The 18,562-nt window shown below is 27.6% G+C and overlaps 1 long non-coding RNA gene across 1 annotated transcript in view; it reads left to right on the top strand.

Annotated features, from left to right (window-relative positions):
• Window positions 1-440: 440 nt before the first annotated feature.
• LOC107445708 (uncharacterized) overlaps window positions 441-18,562 on the top strand; it is a 102,247-nt gene continuing 84,125 nt past the window's right edge. Inside the window, exons 1-2 of the long non-coding RNA XR_015435321.1 lie at window positions 441-2,763; window positions 4,334-4,394. This is a non-coding gene — a long non-coding RNA (uncharacterized LOC107445708). The remainder of the gene's footprint in view (window positions 2,764-4,333; window positions 4,395-18,562) is intronic.

The following is an 18,562-nucleotide window of genomic DNA, read 5'->3' as shown; positions in this document are numbered from 1 at the left end:
TTTTTTGTCTTTTCATTGGGTTTGTTCTCCGTTACATAGATTTTTCCGTTGGTTTACGATGTTTTGTTTATCAACTTTTTATTATAAGTGTTTTCCGTTTCTTCATAATATTTATACCGGATTTCAGTATATTTGTTTTCATTATTTCATTGTGTTTGTCTTCGATTTGTTCGTGGTGTTTTCTTTTTATTTTTTTTTTACTCATGTGTCTTTTTTGAGGATTTTTTTATAAAATTTTGCCTTTTCAGTTTCTCTTCGGTTAAGTTTATTCGTGATGGTTCATTTCATTATGTTAGTTTTCAGTTTTTTCATTATGTTTGCTTTTTGTTATATTTGTTTTCCTCTTTGTTTTTTTTTTCCATTGGTTCAAGGTGCTTTTTTCGTTCATATTTTCATTTTGTGGTGTTTCGTTTTCCGTTTCTTCAATGTTTGTTTTCGTATTTTTTAATGTTTGTGTTCCTTTTCATTTTTTTCGAGGTGTTTTGTTTTTCGTCTTTTCATTGGGTTTGTTCTCCGTTTTTACATAGATTTTTCCGTTGGTTTACGATGTTTTGTTTATCAACTTTTTATTAGAAATGTTTTCCGTTTTTCATCATGTCTGTTTCGTTTCTTCATAATATTTGTTTTTGTTATTTCATTGTGTTTGTCTTCGATTTGTTCGTGGTGTTTTATTTATTTTTTTTTTCAACGTTTGTATTCCGTTTCTTAACAGTACTAAATTCTTCTCTTCAATTTTTTTTTTCATGTTTGGTCTTTCCTTTTTTTTCGTTTGTTCATGACGTTTTTTTTCGTCTTTTCATTGTAATTGTTTTACGTTATTTCATTATATTCCTTTTATTATGTTCGTTGTCTTTTATATCATTGTTTTTCTATCCATTTATTTTGGTTGCTTTGTTTTCCTTTATTTCTTCGTGTTTGTTGTCCGTATTTTGCGTCTGTATTGCGTTTGATTACTGTTTACTCATGGTGTTTGTTATTTTGTTTGTTTGTGCTTTTTTTTTCATTATGCTTGTTTTCTATTTGTTTTACGGTGCTTTGTTTTTCTTATCACCAATGTGTTTGTTTTCCTTTTCACATTGTTTTTTCTCTTTCTTCATTTTTTTATTTTTTACATTATGATTATTTTCGGCTACTTCATTATGTTTCTTTTTCGTTTTTCCATTAAGTTTGTGTTCCTTTTTCATCGGTATTTTGTTTTATGTCTTTTTATTATTCTTTTATGTTTGTTATGGTTGTTTCGTTTTTCATTTTTTCATTGTGTTTTGTTTTCCATTCAATGATTTTCTTTTGCTTTTCTTTTTTTTTTTTGTTTCCCTTTTGTCATTGTTTTATTCTGTTTGTTGGCAGTGCCTTTTATTTTTCGTCTTTTTATTCTTTTTTTTTCCCTGTCTATTCTGGACACAGTTTCTCTTCTTTTTTATTGCAGTGTTTCGTTTTTCTCCCTTTCATTGTGTTTGTTTTCCGCTTTAATTTTCCGTTCTTTTTTCATTATGTTTGTTCTCCCTTCTTTCTTTATGTTCTGTTATGTTCCTCTGTTTTAATTACATTCATGGTATTTCATTTTCAGTTTTTTTTTTTTCATTACGTATGTTTTCTGTTTGTTCTAGAAACTTTGGTTTTCGCTTTCTATTTTTTTTTTCTCGTTTGTTTTGGGTCCTTTGTTTTGCTATATGTCTGTTCTCCGCATTTTCATTACGTTTCTTTTCGGTTGTTCATGGTGCATTTATTTTAAAATCTTTTCGTGGTGTTTGCTTTCCGTTTTTATTGTTTTTTTATCCTTTTTTCACGGTGTCTTTTTGTTTTTCATTCTTTTTCTTTTCCGTTTTGTCTTTGTTTTTTTCCTTCATTTTTCATTATGTTTATGGCGCTTTCTTTCCCTTTTTATTATATTTTTTCTGTTTCTAATAGTAATTTTCATTTTCACCTTTTCATCGAGTTTGTTTTTGTTATCTATTTTTTCATTATGTTGGGTTATTTTTTCCACTTTGCTTTTGGTGATGCTTTTTTTCGTGTTTTCATTGTGCTTGTCTTTCATTCATATGAGGTGTTTTGTATTTTTCTTTTCCATCGTGTTTATTTTCTTGTTATTCATGGTGTTTGTTTTCCATTCATCCATTGTTTTATATCCATTCACGGTGCTTTTTTTATATCCTCTTTTTACTTTTCTTATCCGTTTGTCTTGGGTACCTTGTTTTTAGTCTTAAATTTATACGTTGGTGATTTGTTTTTCGCTTTTTCCTTTTGTGTTTTTTCTTCTGCTTTTTCATTGTTTCTTTTTCGTTTTTTCATGTTTTCCATTTGTAATTACGTTTTTTTTTAAATCTAATTGCTCACGCTTTGTTTCTTGTTTTTTCATTTGAACGCGTCTGTTTTTTTCTCCACATGGTGGCTTTTTTAGTTTTCATTGAGTTTCTTAAGCAATGTTTTATTTATTATTCCCTTTTTTACTATAGTATTTTTCTTTTCATTTTCTTCCTATCATTGTTTTCGCATACTTCTTATACTTTATTTTAATTTTAAAACATTTAATTATTCCAAGTTTGCTTTCGATCTCTTTCTAAATTAATGATATTTAACATGCTATTCTTTTTAATACAACATGTTTTAGATTTTTAGGATTATTTTGCATAGTATTTCGGTTGATGAGAACTCGTTTGGATGATTCAAACCTGGTTAATTCAAACATGGTAGAACTGCTGGACTTTTTTGAACAATTCCGAAAATTCAAATTCGAACAATTCTGGTGATTTGAAGACTTTTGCTGTAAGTAAAGCATATTTATTTCTTCCAAATTTTTTATAAAACTACAGATTATATATTATCAGCGTTGCCACGGCATTGAAAAAATAAAATAGTGGTAGCTAAAATTTTTCTAGGCTACTGAAAAAAACTTGAATTTAACTTTCATTTTAGAAATTAGATATGCGTATTTCTTTCAAATTTAATATATATTTCTATACATATTTCTTTCAAATTAAAAATTTAATAGAAGTTTAAATCATCTAGTTTTCTCTAAATTTTGTCACCAGTTTAAAAATTTTTACTGACAGTGGAAACCCTGAGGTATGTATATATATTTCTAACTGCAATTATCATCAACAGTTCAACAAAAAGTGTTGAAAAGTTAGCTCTTCTATAAAGGAAAAAAAAATAATTTAATTTGGAAATAGATACGATAAAAGTTTACAAATATGGATGTGGTTGTTTTTTTTTTCTAAATATTTTCTGTTTCTTTTTATATTGAGAATCTGAGCAGTAAATTCAAGTTTAATAACTTTTAAATAAAGTAGTTAAAAGTTAAAACTTCTAATTTTTTTCAAGGCACGTGGGTCCAAAAAATATTGAGCAGCCTAAAATTGCGTGATCGCAATATCATATTGTTCAATGTGATGCAAAATCACCAAGTCAGCAAATAAGGTAAATTAATTTAATTTAAAACTCTTTAATTACTTTAAATAGATCCTTTTTTGAAATGTTTTACTCCCCTTTTTTATATTTGAAAGTAGTTAGGACACAAACCGCGTGCAGAAACCATTAAAACATTACTAAAGTTAATAATGTTGGAAAAACAATTAATACAAAATAAACTTATTACTTGCAATCTTTTCTAGCGTTAAAATTTTTGAGTCTGTTTCTTACCATTAAGATTTAACTTTCTACATTTATGAACGAATTGAAATTAATTATGAATATCTAATCTTGATTATTCATCAAAATTCCCAAAATTAAAAATTAATTATGCATTTCTAAATTTACTGATAATACTTATAAATCTCTTCCTAATGAACATCTAATAACTTAAATATCCTAAACCTGAGATATTTCTATTTGTATGAGGTCGTTCAAATAAAGCTTGTTTTTCTGAAGTAATCTAATTTTAGAATTTAATTTAAATAAATCATATAACTTTTCAAAAAAACAAAACAATAGTAGATATTTAATTTTATAAAATTTTAATTTCATTTTATAAATTTTTACGAAGAATATTCTTTAGGAATCTTCGGTGTTTTTCTAAAATGGTTAAAATTCTAGAAAAAAGCAATTTTTGTCCAAATTTTTTCTTTCTCCAAAATGTTATTTCAAATGTAAGTTGTTTCGAGTGTAATTTTTCCCAAATTATCATTTTTTTGTCCTTTACCTTTTTACATAAAACATCATATGATTTAAATGACATTCGTAAGCATTGCTTGCATCCTACCAGCCCCTTGTCATCAAATATAAGCAAATTACCAATCCCCCCCCCTCTATGTCCTTAAGTAATGTTTGAAAGGCCCCTATAATTGTGTTGCATATTATTTATGTAATTTTAATCAGTTTGTGGTATTTTTTTCAGCTTTCGAAACGTTTAGGAAATCTACATTTTACCAAAAGCCGACATCATAGTTTTTTTAAAGGTAAGTCATTTAACCACTCAAAGAATTCAATAATCTTCGTGTTCATTTATATATTTTTTATTAGCATTTATATAAATTTTCGGGAAAATGATAATACTTAATATAAATAAAGAAATATATTAATATCATACCTTACTTCCTATACTTAAAGGAAAATACATTCAAAAATTAACCAAACCATTATATTTGTCAAAACCTCAAACAATAAAATAATAGTTTTCTTTTAGAATGGTTTAACGCCTTCTAATTAGGTTAAAACCACTTTTTTTTAAGGTTTTTATTGCGGGGGAAAAATTCGCTATGCAATTAAATTTAAATGATTAATTTTTCCTCTGCAAGCATTTCAAAATCTCGACGTAGACTGGCGAAAAATAGGTACTGATAGAGAACGGTGTTTTCTATTGATGAAAATGAAAACATCTCGAACTAAGTCCTTTGTAGCAGAAGTGAATAAATATTTTACTGAAATATCTCAATTAAGTATGGTGCATTATCCAGTTAAAATAGTTTATGAGGAAATCTCAAAGTTTAAAAAGTTAAATTTGTTAAACTGTATTTTAGCCTTGTTCATTCTGCTATGGTCCTAAATTGCAATAAAAATTTAATCATATATTGTAAAATTAACGAAATATTTTTTTTCCTGAACAGTTATGTCGAGTTTGCTTTGTCATAACTTTTTATTTTGCTTAAAAAATTCAATTAACGAATTCAAGATATAATTGTTTTATTCAATCGTCCCGATAATAAATGGGGGTATTATCCAAATTAACAGTGCTGTTAAGCATAAAAAAGTAAAGCGAGAATCAAAATTTTGTATAGTAATGCATGAAATATAAATGTTAAGCAAAGCGTAAAATTTAAAAAGAAAGTTAGTGTAAAGCGTAAAATATAAAAAGTAAAATGTTAAATATTTAGTAAATTTGAAAGTGAGTTAAGTAAATAGAAAACGAAACACAAAAAGTTGAAATTATGTTAGAGAATAAAAGTTGCTCAAAGTTAAGCATCAGTTAAGTAAAAACGTAACGTAAAGAATAAAGTGTTACGCAAAGAGTAAGATATACAGTAAAGAAAAAATTAAGTTAAAAAATAAAGTAGAGCGTTAAGTATAAAATTAAAACGTAGATTATAAAGTTTAAGAAGTAAAGAATAGTAAAAAATATAGTTTAAAGTGTTAAATAAAAAATGAAATATAGAATAATGTAACACATAAAATATGAAATAATGTAAGGCGTAAAATGTTAGCGTCACATGTAAACAAATTGTGTTCAGACAAAGGTGTAAAGAATATGCAACGGTTAAGAATATAAGGTTAATATGTAACGGTTAAAAAAATAAGGTTAAAATAACGGTTAAGAAAAGTAAAATTAACCGATAAACGTAACGCATAAAACACAGAACGAGAAAAGGAAAAGTAACGCAAAAGAAAAATAAAGAGGTTATAAATAGCACAATGAAAAGTAGAAAATGTAATACGAAATAAAATGTGTATAAATTAAAACATAAAGAAAAGTAACGCGCAAAATTAAAATCAACGCATGATAAAAGTAAACGTATAAAAGTATCACATTGACCAAGAAAATCATAAAATAAACGAAACATAGAATAAAAAGTGTGTAAAGCTTACATAAAATTAAGAAAAATCTATAAATGAATATATTATGCAAATCATAAAATAAAGCTCAAAGTATATAATAATGCGTAAAGTATGTAATAAATTGTAAAATATATTGAAAAGAATTTGTGAAGAGAAGGCAGTAAAATAAAATATAATTGAAAGTAAAGCATAGTATAAAATAGAATATGAAGTAAAAGCGGATTGTGAGTCATAAAATGTAAAATTTAGCGAGAAGTAAAAAATTTTTAAACTAAAAGTACTGTAAAATAAATCTTGTAAAGTATGTCATAGTTGTAAATTGAAGTATGAAGTAAAGATGTGACAAAGCTTAAAATAACGCATAAAATCAGTAAAAGATTTAAATAAAAAAAGTGAAATATTTTGCCGAAATAGTAATGTAAATTGTAAAATAATTGTAAAATTGTTCGAAATAGTAAAGAAAAAGCAATACACGAGGAATAAACTACAGAGGCAAATATGGAGAATGCTTAGAACCTAAAATGTAAAGCAAAGTATTAAATATAAATTGAAGAGTAAAATGTATAGCATAAAGTGAAACGCAAGGTATAACTTAAAACCTGAAGTATTAAGTGAAGAGTTTAAAAATTTAGAGTATAAAATAAAGATTAAAGTAAATTATCCAGTAACATCAAGTAAAGTGTGAAGTAATCTAAAGCGTAACGTATAAAATTATGTATAAGGTAAAGCTTAAATTAAGAATAGAATAATGTAAAGCGAAACGTAAAACATAGTCGTAAAGAATGAAGTATAGTTAATAAAAATAAAGCAGAAAGTTGTATGTGATGTAAGGAATGAAGTAAAACGTGAACTACAAAGTAAAGCGTAAAATTAAAGGAAAAGTATTGTAACGTAACATATAAAGTAAAATAAGAAATTTGAGAAGTAAAAAATAAGAAGTGAAGACTAAAGTATAAAAGGATTAAGCGCGAAATAAAAAAAAATTACTTTATTAACCACAGAATAAAGCTGCAAGTTGGAAGTATACTGCAAAGTATGATTAAGTAAAAGATAGTAAAAAGTAGTTTGGTAAATATAATATAGCAGAATAATGAAGTATAAAGTCAAAATATCAAGTAAACTAAGCATAAAAAAATTCAAGAAAAGTAGCTAGCGAAGAATAAATTAAAGCGTAAATATATAGTAAAGAAAAAAAGCTAATAAGATGAAACGTAACGAAAAAAATGTAAACAATAAAGCTAATGCGTATAAAGCGTATAATGCGTATCACAGAGTAAATTTATTTATGTGTTAAATTGTTGGCTAAGTGAAACATAGTATAAAGTAAATTATTCTGTAATTTAAAGTATAAAGTAAATACTTACGCTAAGCTTTAAGTAACGTGTGCCATTAAAGCAGAGCGTTAAATGGAAGGTAAAATAAAAAGTAAAGCGAAAAAAAATAAAGTTGAATATTAAGCAGAAAATGTTATGGGTAAAATATAAAGAAGTGTGTAAAATATAAATTAACGATATAAAAAAGTAAAGTTAAAAGGGTTTCTAAAATGTATATCAAATTAGGTAAAAAGTGTATTAGTTAAAGCGTGTAAAAAATTGTGAAATATAATGTAAAATAAGTTAAGTAGACACTAATGAGTTAAGACCAAAGTAAAGTATGTAATAAATTAAATGTGCGTCAAAAAAAGTAAATTATAATTTAATATTAAGTGAAGTATGAAGTTAACGAAAGCGTGAAACATAAAAAAATAAAAATAGATCCCAATTGAGATATTTAAACAAGTAAAAGGCAGTGTAAAAATCAGATAATAAAAGGTGTATAAGGATCAGGTTTAAAACAACAGTGAGTTTAAAAACAACAATGTAAAACAGGTAAACAATAAAAGTGAGAGAAGAGTTAAAACCCTAAAATGGCCGATGGTCCATACAGTAAAACCTACTGAAAAACAAATATAAAACCTTATAATAAAAATTTATACAGAGTGGAGTGGAGGTTAATTAAGATTTGAGTGATGTTTTAATTACTTCATTAATGATCATCTTTCATCCTTTACTTACAAATATTTGTTTCTCGGTTATACTATCGAAGTCTTTTCGGAGTGTTCGGAAGCGTGTACATTTATGTAATATTTGGATTGTAATGTTTGGATTTCATTGCAATTGGGGCATTTATAAATATCCTAAAGGATATATATACCATAAATATCCTTTAGTAGTCCAAACGTAATGACATATTTTGTATTTTCAACTACTGAGCATCTTAGTACCCTTAACGAAATGACATCTTTCTTATTTTTCATCTACTGCGCAGCAGTGGCGTAGCAAGGGGGGGCATCATGCCCCGGGCGCTACTCACAAAGGGGCGCCAAATGGTCAGCAAAACAAAAAAAATTGTTGGATAATTTTTATTTTTATTATAATTTATTTCTGCAAAATATATTTTAAATTTAGTGCCAGTGAAATATAATAAATGTTAATTCGTAAATAAAAAGGAACACTAATCAAACTGTAATAATATATTCATAATAGAAATTACACTTTCTTTTCTAATGGCTGGGCTGGCTCGACCTGTGTCTGTCAGCACTTCCTTATGGCATCTACGCTGTGTGGTTACATATATTATCTCCAAATATTTGCAGTGTACAAAGTATTTGTATGTTTGTATAGTGTATAATACAGATTTCAATGGAATAGAACTCTTTATCGAAGAATGTGACTGTAAAATGTTACTCCGTAGTAGAAAAGAAATTGAACTTAAAACTCCATTAGAATTTCTTACTTTTATAATCCCGTATGGAGAAGATGTTTTTCCAAACCTGAGAGTGGCACTTCAAATACTCCTGACTATCTCAGTATCAATTGCTAGCTGCGAATGGTCATTCAGCAAATTAAAATTAATTTTGACATATCTACGATCAACGGGGGGACAAGATCGCCTAAGTGACCTAGCATTTTTAAGTGTGGAAAGAGAAAAATTTGAAATAATCAACTTTGATGATATTATTGATAAATTTGCTTCATCAAAAGCGGAAAATTTATACATAGTAATTAGTTTTATAATTGTATTATAATCATATTATTAAATATATGTATCTCCATAGAGATAATAAATATTTACTTTTTTATTGTTTTAAAACTGCGTGTTTTTAAAATATTTCTTTATAAATATGTAAAATAAATAATAGGTAATAATAGGAAATAATGTAAGGCGTAAAATGATAGCGCCACATGTAAAGCAAAGCTTAAAGAAGTTTTAAAGCATATATATATATATATATATATATATATCACCAGGTCTGCAGATAAAGTAAAATATTTTAATGTAATACTTTTTAATTATTTTAAATAGATCCTTCTCTGAAATGTTTAACTCCCTTTTTATAGGTAAAAGTAGCTAAGATAAAAATCGTCCAGAAACCGTTAAAACGTTACTAAAGTTAATAATATTGGACGAACAATTAATACAATATAAACATATTAACTGCAATTTTTTCTAGGATTAAAATTTTTGAGTCTGCTATTAAAAATTAAGATTTAACTATCTTCATTTACGAATGAAGTGAAATTAGTTAAAAAATTTCTAATTTTGATTATTCATTAAAATTAAAAAGTAATTAATAATTTCTAAATTTAATGATTAAAATGCTTGATTTCTTTATAAATTTCTTCATATTTAACAACAAATATTTTAGACATCCTAAAACGGAAATATTTATGTTTACATGAGGTCGTTCAAATAAAGCCTTTTTTTTCGTTTTAGTCTCCCTTTCTCAGCAAGAATAAGCAAATCACATCCTCTGCTTACATAAGAAAGTACCAACACACCTCTTTGCTCTAATTTTAACTTTTCCTGAAGTAACCTAATTTTAGAATTTCATTTAAATAAATAATGTAAGTTGTCAAAAAAAAAAAAAACGTCGGTGTTTTAATTCATTATATACAATTTTGAGAAGAATATTTTTAAAGAATCTTTACTGTTTTTCTAAAAATGACTAAAATTCTTAAACTCTGAAACACATAAAAAAAATTTTTGACCAAATTTTTTCTTTCTCCAAAATTTTATTTAAAATTTGAAATTTTTTCAAGCACAATTTTTTCCAAATTTTAATTTTTTTCTTTTTTAAGAACAACTTGAAATTATTATAGGAAATGACTTGCGTAAGCATTGCTCGCATCCTGCCTGCCCCTTGTCAACAAATATAAGAAAAATCAAAAACCTCATTCCCGTTAATATTTGAACGGCCCCTATTATCATGTTGCAAAGATATTTATGTAATTTTAATCAATAATGTGGTATTTTTTTCAGCTTTCAAAATGTTTGGGAAACATTAATCCAACCAAGAGAAATCATAGTTTTTTTAAGGTAAGTGATAGGATTTAATAATCTTCGTGTGTTTCTTAAATGAAAATGCATTCAAGAATTAGCCGAAACATTATATTTGTCAAAAACTCTAACAATAAAATAATCGTTTTCATCAAAACGGTTTGACACCTTCTGATTAGGTTTAAAACCGCTTTTCTTCCGCGATACGAATTAATTGAAATGATTAATTTATCTTCTGCAAGCGTTCAAAATCTTGACGTAGACTGGCAAAAAATTGATTGAAATTTATTTAATGAATTATAGGGTTAATGTTAACTATCACGTCCTGATAGAAAACGGTGTTTTCTAATAACGGAAATAAAACCATCTGGAACTGAATCCTTTGTAGCAAAAGTAAATAAATGTTTACTGAAATATCTGCATTATCCAGTTAAAATAATTTATGGGTAAATCTCAAAATTTAAAAACTTAAATTTGCTGAGCCGTACTTAAGCTTTGTTCATTCTGCTATGGTCCTAAAATACGGTAAAAATAAAATTATATATTGTAAAATAAACTCAATAATGTTGTTGTTCATAAACAGTTACGTCGATTTTGCTTTGTCATAACTTCTTATTTTGTTTAAAAAAAATTCAATTAACGAATTTAAGATATAAATGTTTTATTGAATCGTTCCGATAATAAATGGGGTTATTATCCAAATTAAAATTGTAGTTAAGCCTAAAATAAAGTTTTAAAAAAATTAGAATTTTATAGAGTAATGCATTGAGTAATGCATCTTTCCCAGTGTAAAAATAAATTATTAATAAGATTGTATTAGTTAAAATTTCTACTGTGCAAATAAACTTTAGTAATAAGTATATTTTTCCACTCAATTTTTTCTAAGCAAAATGTCTTCCTAATTGAAGTTATTTACTTTTTTTAACGGTACTTACTACAAAAACGGTTAAAATGTGATTAATATACAGTAATTCATTTGTTTGTGCAATTCACCCTACTTACTTTAAAATCAGCCTAAAATATTATTCTAACTATATTATAGTCACGTTTTAATTCATACAATATTCCTGTTTAAACAAACATTTTTCATAAATTGTGATAAATATTTTTATCAGGAATTTTCTATAAAAATCTTATATTTGTTAAAAGTACTAGTTAAAATATTTTTGATTGTAAAAGTTGTGGGAAATTGATTATTATAATTTCAAGTAGTTTAAAAGTATTGTTCTTAATGCTTCTAAAGTTTACATCTGTTTCTCCAATAAACTAACGATTTTCAAATTATCATATAAAATCATACCAAGTAATGTACAGTGCACCAAAAAAAAAGGTATAACCCTGGATAATTTTCGTTCTAATAATCGGATATTCATATAAGTGTCAAACTTAATGGACTACTTTTTCTCCTTTTTCCTGCCGCTCTTAACAAAATAAAGAAACAGGTTTAGTTTCTAATCTTGTTATTTTAATAAGTTTAATTGTTTCTAATAGTTTCAGGCAATTAAATGTTACCTCGAAACAAATTTCAATTCTGGGGTTAATTGTCACGTTTCAATTGATCATAAATGAAACATTAAAATTCTTGTCTTTTTTACGGTGAAATTAAAGAACAATTTCTATTTATGATTTCGATAAAAAGTACATTGAAATTATTTGCTGAAAATATTAATTACAGGTATAAAATACTGTGTTATTTAAAAATCCCTTGATATATCTTATTTTAGTATTAACCCTTTGCTGTCGTATGTCTATTCTCAGCCACCAACGCTTTTTTACCGTTCCAGACGTATGTCTGCTCTTAGCCACAGCTTAATGGCAAACTACATATATTGCGGCACTGGTGAAGATGTAAAGATTATTCTGAATGTTCAAACAGAAAAATCAAAGTCGGAAGATGCCATACTAATTTTTTTGCGACACATGTTCTCGAAAACCAAGGCTTCATATTGATGACTGCTTTGAAAGATATCACACGATAGAAAATTGTTAAAATATATTTTTTACACGAAATTAAAACATATTGTGTTACATATATCTAAAGTTTGAAAAAGAATTAAAAAATTTTATTTTTTCTTCATAATCATGCATTATTGCATATTATGTATTACTATTCGTTCAACGAAAATTAATTCCGACCAGCATGACACCCATGTATAAACTTAATACGACCGCAAAGGGTTAAGGAACTTCTAAAGTCGAGAAAACAATTTTTTTAGATGATTCTAAAAATTTTACCGTTTTGGAATCTTTTTTACAATTTTGTATTTTTAGTGTTTGCTTTTTCACAAAATAAGGCATATCGGGCATTTTCCTGATATAAAAATTTATTGTTTTCATTGTTCTGAAGGTGAGTTTTTAACTTTAAGCAAATTTTTTCAACATTAACCTTTTTAAGAGGGCAATTTCTTAAAATTAGAGGGGCGAGAACAAGTTTGAACATAAAATTGTATGTGCGCAATTTGTCGTTCATTTAAAGAACAAAGCAATCTGTTGTAGTTTTTTGATGTGCATACATATGCATTTACTTTTCGTTACTTTAAAAGAAACAATAAAAAAGACGATTTTTTTTTTCGAAAAAAAGTATTAGGAGGACCGGAAAATAATGCCGTTCTGTCACACTAAATATTTGTTAGTCTTAAAAATCTATTCATCATTTTTCGATCTGGCATTGAAATCGTTGTTGCTAACGAGGGTGAATACATCATTGATTAAAAATGAAATCTTAACAAATATCAAATGCACCGAAACGACATTACTTTCTGGTCCCTCTAACAGTATGCTTAGTATATAGCATAGAATAGCTGTTTGGCATAGAATAGTTTTTATCAGCAGAATATTTAATTTCTTAACAAGATTTAATCCCCAGCTAGCTAGCAATAATTCTAAGTTTTCATTTAATGAAAACTTGACAATAAATTAAGAATGAATTTTACTTAAAAAAAAATCTAAATTTAAAAAAAAATTATTAGTATATTAATAAAGAAATATACTTGGTAGCGTAAAGAAAAAGATTTTGAGAACTGTTAAAATTTAATTATATAATTGGTGAAATAGTTCTGCGAAACACACGCATACGGGTAATTAAAAAATTTATTTTAAGATTAAAACAATATATAAGATGTCGAAAAATTTTAAGATGCTTAAAAATGTTGACTACGTATTTGCATGAATAAGTATAAAATATATACTTAAGAAATTGATAAATATATTTTTCCAAATCTATGCATACGTATGTATATTATTAAAATTGTATCAATTATAGAAAAGACAAACTAAAAAATAAAATTAAAAAAGCTGATGAATAATCATTCTATCAAAAACATGTTTTTATAAAACTAGATATTCGTTGAATGAAATGCTTTTTATTTAATAAAATCTTTTATTCGAATTTCTTTACTGAATTACGAATAAATTTTTAGTACTACAAATATTTTAGGACTACAAAGGAAACATCGTATTTTATAATTAAAAAAAAATATTAGCAATCGGTTTTTACCGAAACAAATATTATGCTACGATATGAAAATTAATGAAATTTTTACGCTACGCGAAAGCGTAAGTTAATTTTGTCGTAAATTATCTGCATTTAAATAATATTAATCTCCCTCATTTTAATATATTTCTTCATTTTCGCCAAATTATTTTTCTAAAAACAATTGTGATTTTTCTCGGTTTCTACTAAAAACGGTTGAAACTTCTGATTTTGATATACAAAAATACGTAGATTAAAATGCTATAAAAATTGTACATCAAAATTAAATTTTTTTTATCCATAATTACATTAAATTATAAAAAAATAATAGTTATTAAAAAAAAATTCTTCATAAAATTATCTTTGGGTAAATGGGTTTTATGAATGGGTGCATATTTTTTGTTTGTTTTATGAAGTGCTTAATTAGTTTTAAAATATGACTAAAAACGCGAAAAGGGAAATTACCATTAAGAAGTTCGTACTTTGAATCCCTCTCTTGATTAAACTATGGGGACCAATTTCCAAGATTGTGGCTATGCCCTATGTTTTGAAGGTTAAATATCCAAATATATATATATATATATTCAGAGAAAGTACGTTTCTGTGTCTCATTTCGTAATTTTATTAGTTATCACTAAATAATTAGCATATTTGAGGTCACCCCCAGGAACCATTAAGATTGACACTGAAAATTGGATCATTAGAACCTGAAAACATGTACGTGATCATTACCCGAACATTAGAACATGTACGTGAAAATCCGATCGTTAGAACAACTGTTATTCAGAGTGATATCTTTTTTTGTATGCACTGTACCATGTAATTAAAATTACCGAGCTTCTTTTACGTCACCTCGATTTTTGAAAAATATTTTCTTTTAATAAAAGTCCGCATTTAATTTATTTTACCGATCTTATTTTAGTTGCTGGAACAAAAAAACTCACCAGCTTTGTATTATCTTGGCTTAAATCCGGCAACCCTGTTCGTTAGCTCAATAGCTAAAATGTAGTTATGGTATGAAATGTAGTTTTGCATATTTAACGATCGATAAACCTACCGTTAAAACAAGCAGTAGCAAGTGTTGACTAATATTTTATTTAGAAATTTAGGAAGATAAGGAGAGCCTTGTCCCACCCAAGGAATATACGGAGATTTAAAAAGTAAAACATTACATCAAATATTTGTTGATAACAGCATAAATAGTAAGATGAAGTAAATGTTAGAATTTAGAAATCACGATATTGAATTTTGACTCAAAATGTTAGCTGCTTGTAGAAATTTCGTTACTCTACTTTAGTCCTTCATTCATCAGAAAGGTTCTGGGTTCGAATTCCGGGCAAAGCATGGATGTTCTTTCCCTTTCTGTACTATCTGTCCTTAACTGTGGGAGCAACGTTGGCCCACCTAATAGGGTGCCAACAAATCTGCCCTTCAGCTGCCTGTGTGGCGTAGGTCATTCCCCAGGCGAGCATTGGAAAAAAAATACTTTAGTCCTTCAAAAATTTTCGTTCGGAAATTCAATAACAAAGATATCTTTGGAACAGAAGTTTGACCGAATATTAGCCCACTCGAAATGATAATCTATTAAAATTGATAACCCATTGCTTGATAGCTCATTTCTCTGATAGACCTATTTACCGTGAAACAGAAGTTTTTTGAAATAAAACGTTAACCTCTAAAGGTTTTTTTTCTGGCCAACCTGTCCAAAAAAAAATTGACAGTGAGAAATATTTATCGGATTTTAAACCACAAGTTAAAATTTTTGCATAGAAGCCCATTGCAGGAAACTGATTGCGTTAATCTAGGCATTAGATGTAAAAATTTTAGAATTCGCCTTTGCATTTAAACCACCAAAATCAGTTGAAATAAAATGAATTTCGCAATAAAAAAATTAATCGAGTTCATTTCCAAGGTTTAAAAAATTATAATATGCAGTAGGAATTTGAAATTTTTTTTTCTTTATTTGAAAAAGACAAATTTATTATTACTAAATTGTTAGTTGAACTATGATGGAAATAAAAATTTAATAAAATAAGTATATAAATCATTTACAAGCAAGAAAATATGTTTCACAGACACATTTCAAAGCAAATTTTTCTTTAAATTCTCGCAATAATTTTACATACACAAATTTTAGTATTGAAAAATTAAAACCGATGACACTTAGTTTAGATTTTTGCCAATTCCTCGATGGCTAGTTGTAAATCTAAAGTTGAAATTGGTTGATGGTTTTTAAGATGTTCAGCAGAAGGCAATAAACGGTACTTGTTTTTAAACAATGTTTATAACAGATTAAAAATAGGTAGGTATCACATATTCATAAACTGAAATAACAAAGAATAAATATGTATACAATTTTAGAATAATTTTTATTTTTTAACGTTGTATAGCGCCGTCCATCGCAATATTGCTAACAGAATCGCGAGTCACTCAGAATGCATTCCCCGCATAATTTGTGGTGCCCACCTCTGCATTAACCCATCAAAAAATTTCATTTGTCTAATTACTATACAATTTTGTGGCAAAAACAAGTTTCAGCTAACTTCTGACCTAAAAACCAAGAAAGTGAACTTCGTGTTCAAAAATTAAGCTCATTGTAAGAAATCATTAGCCATACATTTGACAACCAAAAACATTAAAATACAATTGGGTATAATATAGCCTACGTCACAGGTTGTGTTGTTCCAACTAAATTTAACCCATGAACGGCATTTTCTGTGAGCCTAACTTCAAGCCACAAATAAACAAACGAAGTGTTCGATCGTTTAAATAGCTGCTCGCCAGATTTTATTGCATTATAAAGAAAAGTTATTGAAACTAAATAAACAACAACTAAAACAAATAACAACTACTAGTAACAATAACTAAATAAACAACAACTAAATTCCATTCGTTTAGCATTGCGTCATATGTTGTTCCTACTAAATCGAAGTAGTTGTGTTTTTTTCATATTATACCCAATTACAATTGTCAAAACCGAAACGGTAGTCTAACTAAGGAATTAGCTTAGCTCACTTGCCCAATTGTCAAATTTTATCAAAACATGATTTGAAGAACTAATTTTTAACCGAGATTGAAATTCGCTTTCATACGTTAACCCAAGCAAGCAAATCGTTAACCTATTTCGACCAACAAAATGTCTATATCCTAATTGAATAATAGCTAATTTTTATCCAAACAATCTTAATTTTATTTCCATACAGTAAAATCCATCCTGCAGACGTCCAGAATTCATCCACGTTATCCATTAGGCATCGTTGATCAAACATAACTAGACGTTTTCTAATTACTTAATTATGGATAATCCACAATGGCCTAAGAACAGATGTTTCATAAATAACTATGGTAGACGTAATGTGGATAAAACACGAGGTGAATCTTAGGAGACGTCTGCGAAACAACTATCAAAAAGCGTCAATCAGATTTCTCGTCGTTTAAAATTAGGCGTAGGATTGAAGTGAAATGAGTAGCTTTATGAATAAAGGCATTTAATAAATACTATTTACACTTATTTACAATTTATACATAAAGTGTTTTAAATTTGTCATAAAATATTTATGATATGTTCAGTAGAAAAACAAAATAAAAAGAACCACAAAAAAAGCAGTTCCAAAAATAAAAATTCATTGTAGTGCGTATACTACCAGAATTATATCTGAGATAGAATTCGATGAACGAATACCACTAGTTGATTCGTGGATGTTTCGTGAGAAACCGGGAGAGCTGTATTAAGTTCACTGTCGTGATCGCTCCTGTGTTACCTTTAGCAGTCGAGTGTATACGCTGTACGTTGTGTGTGATCGAGACTGAGAAGCAACAGCTTGAGGTGGACAATGTCGCCGTCATAAGTAGCAAGTCAACTGTTCAATGTGGACCGTGTTCACATCACGTCCAGGTCACCAATGTGGGAATAGTAGTTATTGACACCGTCAACCTTCTACTATAGAAAGTTACCCCACCACAGAATCGAGTTAACATGTCTTATATACAAGTGAATCAGAATTATATTTTTGAAATTTCAGATACACTACAGTATTCCCCCACCAGAATTATATCTGTGATTGAATTCGATGAACGAATACCAGTAGTTGATTCATTGCTGATTTGTAAGACGCCGGGAGAGCTGTATTAAGATCACCGTCCTTTTTGAGTTCTGATCGTGAGAGCTGTATTAAGATAAGATCTTCTTAAAGGCATTATTCCCTAACATCAACTCACGATGTCAAAAGCTTACGAAAAATAATGTTTACGAACTGTTGAACACGTATTTAAAGCAACCCTGATTTGCATGTTCACAGTGGCGCTAGTAGCACCAAACTTATGCGCTTAGCGCGAAATCTGCATGGACATAATCTTTTAATTGTACAAACAAGCCCACTAAATTTAGTTTATCTCTTTCTTGGTTTTGAGATTTTTTTCCAGTCAGTTTACTATAGTCAAAGCAAATGTAAACTGATTTTTGACACAGAAGCCACAAGTTTTAGTTTTACCCCAAAGCGTTGGCCTGCTGTATAAAATGTTTAGAACAAAAACTTTCATTCCAAATAAAAATTAGGGCCAAACCTGCTTTTTCAGTTAATTCTTAAAAAATCTACCACTGTGAAATCAAATTCAAAATTTCACCTCGTAGTGCTAGCTAATATGGACTAACTTCCGAAATCCCAAGTCTGCTCACTAGACTTTTTACATCTTTTAAACTTTCTGCATTTTTTTTTACATCTTTTCGCTGATTAGAGCTAACTTTTAAACTAAATTTACATATTTTGTTTTGAAATATTAGTT

The sequence above is a fragment of the Parasteatoda tepidariorum genome, chromosome 7 (genome assembly GCF_982258835.1).
Source record: "Parasteatoda tepidariorum strain Cologne lab strain chromosome 7, Ptep-v5.0, whole genome shotgun sequence".
NCBI classification, from domain to species: domain Eukaryota; kingdom Metazoa; phylum Arthropoda; class Arachnida; order Araneae; family Theridiidae; genus Parasteatoda; species Parasteatoda tepidariorum.
Note: the sequence above shows the minus strand (reverse complement) of the source record. Positions and strands in the feature narration are given on the sequence as shown.